This window comes from Leptonychotes weddellii, chromosome 8 (genome assembly GCF_054177405.1).
Source record: "Leptonychotes weddellii isolate Sample4059 chromosome 8, ASM5417740v2, whole genome shotgun sequence".
NCBI classification, from domain to species: domain Eukaryota; kingdom Metazoa; phylum Chordata; class Mammalia; order Carnivora; family Phocidae; genus Leptonychotes; species Leptonychotes weddellii.
The window spans coordinates 122,100,976-122,109,777 of record NC_138376.1 but is presented as its reverse complement, the minus strand read 5'-3'; positions in this window follow the sequence as shown (position 1 = coordinate 122,109,777).

Below are 8,802 nucleotides of genomic sequence, written 5' to 3'. Positions count from 1 at the left end.
AAAAAAAAAAAGAAGTCTGTTACCTGAAAGGGGGCCCTCACCTGACCATGCTGGCTCCCTAATCTAGGACTTCCAGCATCCAGAACTGTGAGAAATACATTTTTGTTGTTTATAAGCTAAAAAAAAAAAACCAGAAAAAAACAATGTGGATTTAGTGTTGCCAGGTTTTAGCAAAAACAAAAACCCAGATAAATACAAACAGGATGCCCAGTTAAATTAGAATTTCAGATAAACAACAGAAACTTTTTGTGTATGTTTTGCTTCTTTTACAATTATTGCCTGAAACATAGTTATACTAAAAATTATTTGCCATTGATCTGAAATTCAAACTTACCTGCAAATTTACCTGGCAACTCCATGGTCTCCATTAGGTGCTGCCAAAGAGGACAGAGTTCTGGCCCTGGAAATCTACGCTGTTAGGGAAATGGGCCTCCAGTTGGGATGTTCATGTGATTCCATCTCTGGGAGATAGCAGGCATCCCCGGCTGGGAGGCCAAGTTCACAAGGCACCTGGAGAGTGGACGCTCATAAAGAAAATCTTCCTTTTGAGAGCTCCTATAAAAATAATAATTAGCTTTATCGGGAGCTTTGTATGTGAGTATGCTCTGTAATCATTCATTTGTTAATTGCTACAGCATCCTGTTGAGGTTGGTAAATACTTCTACTACTTTGATTTTGCAACGAAGTAAACAGCGACAGAGGAGGAGGCTGACTCACGGGGCAGCCCAGCAGGCCAGGAGAGGAGAGTCGGGTGTGGCCTCAAGTCCTGTGCTATGGGTTTGCAGGTGAGCTTGCCCTAGGGCTGGTCCTAGCAACCTAAAGACCCAAATAAAACTCTGATGAAAGGAATAAAGAAAATGCTCTGAGCTGTCTGAAAACTCCCGTTCAGAACAGCTCCATTGTTGGTAAATGAAACAGCTCCAGAACAAATACGTGTAGAAAGGAAACTATTGAAAACCGATGATTTTCCCCAAAGGCGGGACTAGCTTCTCCAGCCTTTGTTTCTCTCCAAGCACAGGTGAATGTTCTTGTCAGTGCCTGGAAAAGGAAGACAGTAAGAGAAGCAGAATCGTTCCACCTGTAATAACAGCAGTCGACACTGACTATCTCCTGTACCAAGGAGTTTACATATCGGATTGAATTTAACCTCCACAACCAGCCCACACGCTCCGACTGTCCCCACTTTGCTGACAAGCAAGCGTAACTCAGAGGGTAAGAGAGACTTCTGGAACACCCACAGCTGTGAAGAGAGGAGGAGGGCTTCAAAGCCGGGCCTGGCCTGACTCAAGTGCATGCACCATTTTCTGCATAAACTCTTCCACCCACACCCAGAAAACATCCAGCACACCGAAGCTCTCCCAGAAGGCTCTAGGGAAGGATCCTTCCTTGCCTCAGCCCAGCTTCTGGCGACTGCTGGCAAACCTTGGTGTCCTTGGCTTGAAGACGCAGCACCCTCGCTCCGCCTCCGGTGTCCCATGCTTCTCCCCGTGTGTCTTACTGTTTGTGCCTAGATTTCTCTCTTCATACAGGGTCACCGGTCATTGGACTCACTTAGGATCTACTCAAGTATGACCTCATCTTAGCTTGATTGTGTCTAGAAGGACCCTCTTTCCAAATAAGGTCACAGGTGCTGGGGGTTAGCATTTGAGGGTATCTTTTTGGGGAACACAGTTCTACCCACTTGAGTCCCACTATCTTCTTGTCTCTTCCCTTCCCTCTCCTTCACTTTCTACATCCCAGGCCATTTGCTGCATTTCTTAAACATCTCTCCTCCATCCCATTGTCTTGATTCTGTCCCTAAGTGAGCTGGATGACCCCAGGGGCCCCCCTCTCTCTTCCTCTTTGTCCTGTGGGTTTCTCTTTCAGCCAGCTGCCTCAGGGAGCCTGGTGCAATGTGAATTTTGTCATGGCATCTGCTGCCTAGAATTCCAAATGGCTCCCACAGTCTTTGGGATCAAATCGGGAGCCTGATTTCCCCTGCGGGCTAACCTTCGGGCCTGTCTTCATTTGCAGTGGTCTCAGGAGTACCAGGGTCCCCCCCAAAGCCCCCCACACTTTCAAGTTCCTATGCTTCACAAGCATTGTTCCCTTTGCCCACAATCCCCCGGCCTCTGCTCTCTTGCTCATTTGCCTCCTCGTGGATGCTTCCCACTCCCTCCCACCCCTGGGCTGAGTTAGTTGACTTTCATTTGTGCCTCTAGAGACCCCGATTCTAGTAGAAGGGATCTGCCACAGGAAATCAGGCCCCAGGCAATGAGGTCAGGAAGGTGGGCACTGGCTAGGTATGGCGGGGGCTGGCCATCTCTCAAACAGCCTTACAAGGTGGAGTTAACTCAGTGCAGAGTTAATGGTGGGGAGAGAGAGAGAGAGAGAGAGAGAACACATCTTTCAGGGACAGACTTATTAGCCAGGCTCATGCTTTGATCATTTGTAGCAGGAAAGCTACTTTATTGATCTAAGTAGGAGCTGAAGTGCTAGACACCAGGGTCCTCCAGCCAACCCACACTCTCCTGGTCCTGCCACCTGGAAAGGTAAGGTGTCAGAAGATCCTGTGAGCCTGGAGTCAGACAAGGAGAATCTGTTTCACGATTTCCACGTTGAGTGGTACCAGGCCGAACAGCCTTGGATGTCCTTCTGCATCCTGCAGACGTACCTGCCGTGCCGCCCGGACAGGTGAGTTTTGGGCAGGATCGGTCCTCACCGGAGGTGCCTGAATGGGTCCTGCACCTTGGATCGGGTCACAGGCCGTGTGGCTGTATGAGGTGTGCGTTTAGTATAAACTTTACCAGAGATAGGGGAGAGGTGGGAGTGGGATAGAGGCGTGTTTACCCCAGAGCTTTCCAAAGTGGTGTGCTGAGAATGGGTTCCGGATGTGATGTCCCTCGGGGACAGCAGAGTCCCCTGGCTGGTCAGCTCTAGCTGCACTGTGTCTATGCCGGTGGTGGGTTGAATCGTATCCCCTAAAAAGACAAGTTCAAGTCCTAACCCCCATAGCTGTGACCGTATTTGGAAATACGGTCTTTACAGATGTAATTAGTTAAGACGAAGTCATACTGGTGTAGGATGGGCTGATGTCCTCAGGTCCTAGTTACCCCTCTGGTGAAACCAGCGCACCAGCTTACCTGCCTCTCCCTCATCCTCCCCACCTCTGTCCCTTTGCTTACATCTTCTCTGAGGGGAAAACACCAATTCCTTCACCTTCTTGTCATCTGCAGGGCAGTTTAGACCAGCAACAACTGGGCCTGCTCTCAGAGCCACTTGAGCGACTTATCCAAGGAGTGGAGGCTCATTTTGAAGGAAGTTGATGAAGATTCACACAGATAACTGTGCACACAATTGCCCTTGAGCAGTTATTCAAAAAGTACAGCTTGAAAAAAATATAAATTATTGAATAATTACAACATGCAGATTACAAACAGAAAGTAAGGATCACCTCCATTTGCATATGGGGAAACTGAAGCTTAGCTGGGTAAGCAACTTGCCCAAGATGGATCCAGGCATTGAATTTGAAATGATCTGACTTCAAAGCCCTTCCTTTAAACTATATTACTAAATCGACTTCAAAAGATATAGCCTTGTAAATATTCGGAAGGGCTTGCCAAATTTTCCCTATTCTTTCTGTAATTTTAGTATTTTATAGACATTTGCTGCTGTAAGTGGATATAAGATACCTAAAGAAATTCAGAATGGTGATCTATATCTCAGTTATTCTTGACAGTTTATTTTCTCACTTAGTAGTAAAAGTAACAGTTATTAGTTGGTCTGGAGCCTACAAGCCTGTATAGCAATTCTGGTAAATTTATAGAGAGTTCCCTGAATAATCAGTGCATTGTGTTATAGCTTTGGTAAAGGACTGTCTCTTTTTTCTTCCCTGAAGTTCAAGTACAGACATATTCATATATTTTCTTTTAAACCCTTGAATAATAATTCTCTTTCAACGCAAATTTGGTGTTGCATGAGCTTCAGGCATCCTATGAAATTCTTAGCCAAATAAAATAATAAATTACTCATTTTTTCAAAGTCTTTTCTGCCAAACAATATCCAGTTAGCTTCGGCTTAAATGAAGTTTTTTAGCTTTAATTACTAAACTAAATGAAACTGGGGTGAGGGAAATCCCTCTTTTACTCAAGCAGCAAATTCGAAGCTCGTGTTACTAAAATGCCTTCAGTCTTCTGTCTCCAAAGCCAGTAAATGGTCTTCTGTCTCCTTACTCTCGGGAACTTTAATCACAGGCCATCCTTGATATGCTCACAGACACACACTGCACGGAACGGGGTCCAGTGACCCTTCTTTACACGCATGTCCTGCCTGACAGGATAAATCAACAATTTCATGGATGGAGTCCAAATGCCATTAGCGGAGCGAAGATTCTGCACCAACATGCAAAAGACAGTTAGCTCTGGGCAGGACCAGCTATGTAATTTGCAGGCCTCGTGCAAAATGAAAATGCAGGGCCCCTTGTTCAAAAATGATGAAGCATTTTGAGACAGCAACAACAGAGCAGTAAGCCGAGGACTGGGCCCTCTGAGGATGGGCTTGGGCAATTGCACGAGCCACACACCTGTGGGGGGCTGTCCTTCCAGCTTTCAGACCCCTCCTTCTGCCACCTGCCATCTGGACCTTTCCTCCTACCCCAATATTTCATCAGTCACTGAGGCTGATTCTGACCATTGCAAACATACCCATTTTCCCTCTCCCTCTCCGGATGCCTCTTACCTCCACTCACTCTCTGCCACACCCACCCTGCTCTCTGCAGCCTGGCTTGCTCACTGTAGAGGTCCTGTCCTGCCCTGTGGATGAGCCTTGGGAGGCTTCCCATTGCCCTTGGTGGAAAGCCAAAAACAAGCACCTAGACCCTCATACCTTACCCTTTCTGTCCCACTTCCTCTAGCATCTTTGGCTCATGCCGGTATCTTAGTGACCCTGGCCTTCTCCCGTGTAGCTTTGCTGACGGAACACTCCTCCAGGCTCCTTGCCTTCTCCGGGGCTGCCCCCTGGCCTTTCTCTCTGTCTTCACCTGGCCCCTCCTAGTCAGCTGGCAGGTCTTGGCGTGAGTATAATGTCCTTGGGAAGCTTTCTCTGCCTCCCAGACCAGGACGGATCCCCTGGCTGCCCGCTCCCTGGCATCCTCTCCGCTCATTGATACAACTCAGTCCGCTCGCCCAGTGTGTCTCCTGCCCACGAAGGTGGGGTCCCAGGGTGCCTGCTCCCTCATAGAAACTGCAGAGATTTGTTGGTGGATGGGTTGTGGTTCAAATTCAGCATCCTGGAGAAAAAGAACTATTGTCATTTAGTAACAAGGGAGCTGTTTATGCTCTGGCTGTTTCTCTGTAAAAGGCTGTAGAACACAGACCTTCTGAGCAGCTAGCAGCTCCCGCGGAAGACGGTGTAACCCATTGGAAGGAGTATTGCTCACTGAAGAGTCCACTGCTTGTGTTGCTACTCAGTATGTTTGAAAAGCTACCATCCTGGGATTATGTGTGATTTTTAAGGTTCCTTCTGTATTCTTCTAGTTTGTGACAATATGCAGATACTACTTTGATAACCATGATGAACCACCCCTCCCCAGCAAATTTCCTTTAAAAAAAAAAAGTACCAGGCAAGAGGAATTTCCTACAGGGGTTCATTTTCTTTGCAAATGTGTTTCCTCTGGCTGGAAAGGGGAAACATCTTTCCTCCCCTGTTCCACACACTGCAGAAGAAGGGGTGTGAAGAGGAAGTTAAGTATGGTGTCAATGGCACCAATTAATATTCTTATAAAAAATTATATGAAAGTAAGAGAACAAACATAGCCATAAAGCTGCTGATCCCCAGGGATAGCGTTTACTGCTCTTGAGGTCCTGAGCTTTGAGAAAAGGGGGGACAATTGCCTTCAACTCCAAGACCATGGCTGTCAGAGCAGTGGTTTCTAGCCTCCTGGATTATCGATCCTCCAACACTTTTTTCCTTCTGTTATATTTGTCTTCTGCTATTTAGGCAAGAAAGGAAAAGAAACAAATTTAAGACAAGTCTATGGGATGGACTAGATGGGGATCAGAATGTGTAATAAGGCTAAGGGGTTAGATGAACATGAAGCAGTTTATACCAGCGCCAGATGGGGTGACCCACTGTCCCTGTTTGCCTGGGACCGAGGAGTTACCTGGACCCCAGACTTAAAACTGAGATGATCCTGGACAAACCAGAGCGAGCTGATGACTCCTGAGAAAGCAGACAGGGCTCCAGGCAGTGCTTGTCTTGGGCCCCGCCCCCTGTGGGCCCCGCCTCTTCTGGGCCCCGCCCCCGCGTGTTGCCACTTGGCTCAGCCTCTGGCCCCCAACACTCCCCACGAAGAGCTCATAGTACCACCATTTTCCAGGGCAGTTTTGAGAATCGACTCTGACCTGAACTTGGGAACCCAGACCATAATTTCATCTCTAGCGTGACCCTCAGTTTTTCATTTTCTAGAATGAAACCCCTTTAACTTTAGTTTTAAAATGGTTTGTGATTTCAGAGAAAACAGGATCCTGGTATGAACTCAGATTTTGATACATTCGAACTGTCAAAATTGTTCCCTTTAAGTTGCACTCAATGCAAATTTCAGTTCCTAAAAAACCCAAATAAGGTAAAAAATGTTAAGGGAAGGAGGTTTGATTTATCTCTTCCTAAACTGATGACCTAGTAGGAAAATTGCTGATCGAGGAAAAACACGTCGGGGTTCATGCTAACACAGAGACACACTCATAGCTGTCGGAGTGATGATTCTATTTCTGCGGCAGGGGGTGAAGACAGGAAAGTTAGGGCAGCTTCTAAGGGAGGGCTGTCATTAAGATATTTAATGTGGTGTCCCACTTCATATACACCACCCCGAAGGGGTCCAGTATCCCAGGAAGTAGATGACGTCAGCATCCCACTTTACAGAGAGAGACGCAGAGAGAGTAAGTGGCCTGAGGACAGGCATCCAGGTCTGGTTGTCTCCCACCCCTACCTGGCCACGTCTCCTTTTCTTCAAAGGGTGGGGAAGTCTATTTCCTACACGTCTTATAGCCCCTCAATTGTTCTTTATTGATTAGGAAGAACTTTCACATTCACTGAGACGACAAGGAAGAGCTGCAGCAGTAATGACAGCAATAGTAATAATAAATGTGCCCATAATGCAGGACTCGTCGCATGCCAATGAGGACACTGAGGCTCTGGGAGGTGACTGAACTGGCATTTTGTCCCAGGCTAACCCCAACGTTCAAGCTTTTTGTGCTTTATCACATGGTCATTTCTTAGCTTATTTATCTCATTTTACAGCTGAGGAAACGGAGACGCTTGGAGGCTAAAGGACTTGCTAAGTTCTCACGCTTTGAAGGCGCCGAGCTGGAGCTCACACCCAATGGCCAGTAGCTTCTGCACAGAGAACACCAAGCAGGTGCCCGTGAGACACTGAAAGGCTTTCGATGTTGAATCAGCCCAGAGCCCATAACCCCATGGAATGATGTGCCCCTGAGATAAGAATTCGTACCAGTTAGTGATCTCTTGGTTGCATGGGGCAGAAATCGCCAGAGCTAAACAAATAAGGAAAATGTAAGTTTTCAGAAAATGTCAAATAGAAGCTGGAATGAGCTTGCAGCCGGGCCTCGGGGAGGTACCAGACTTCAGCCTGGGAAGAAATCAGGGCTTTGTCTCTGGTTTCTGTAGACCAGTTTCCCTTGCTCCCCAGTGCAATGGGTGGAACATGGCCACTGGTGGAACATGGCCACTGGCCACACCCACATTTACACATTTTAAGTCCAGCTTGGGAAAAGTTTCTTTGTTCCATTTCATTCTCCGGGAGAAGGGACAGTGAGTGGCCAAGTCTGGGTAGAGTATGCGCCTCTCGTCCCCACAGCTGTAGACAGGAGGCAGGTGACAGCACAAACAAGGCCAGCCCAGCCCTTTGGGACCGGGGCACGAGGGTTACCAGAGACCTGGGAATCACATAGTAAGCTGGGCATATGACCCAGTGTATGTCCAGGTGTCAGAACTCAAGTCAGAACGAAGCAGTAGAAAAAACATCTAGACAAAAGCCATGGTCCAATTAAACAGTGCTTACATTAGTGAATGTATATTTAACCAGCTATTTATCTCATTAAAATCTTCCAGAAAACATGTATGTACCATAAATATTGTCTTTGTGATCAACTGTTTTTAAAGTTGTTTTTTTTTTTAATTTTATATTTGTGTAATGATAACTTAGTGGGCGAAATGGGCTAATATAACTTCCATCCAATCATGTGGATGGGCCCAAGACTTTTAATATGTTTTCTGGAACAAAGGAGTCTGCTGTGATAGATTTTCCCAGCTAAGATCCTCCTTGTTCCTGAAGTTCCCTTGTGAATAAATATCACGGTCTTTTTGCAAGAGAGTCAAGATGGAAAATGAGCAGCTGTGAAATATTTGGCTCTTGATGATGGATGTTGCCCAATCCACCCCAGGTCCTTTCTCTCCAGAAAGTTACTGAACTATATTCAGATGATAAGACAAAAAGCACAGCACCTGCAACCCCGGTGGTTGTTAGGCTATGTGCCCAGTTCATTCCTGAAATGCGGTGGGACTGGGAATATCGACACATCCGCGCTGGCCCGTAAGGATTTCAGATCTAATTCCTTGTGGAGGAGAACGGGGTCCGAGTCAGAGGGATAGCTCTCTCTGAGGGTGACGGTTATCGTGGAGCAGGGGCAATCTTCTTCTGCTCCTAAAAGGCTGTTTAAAGCTTGGCCTTCCTCCTGGTCTCTTTTCAGAGAATCTCCGCCACAGGTTCACACTCAGCCTTTGCTACTATTTTAAGTTGGTTGGGAC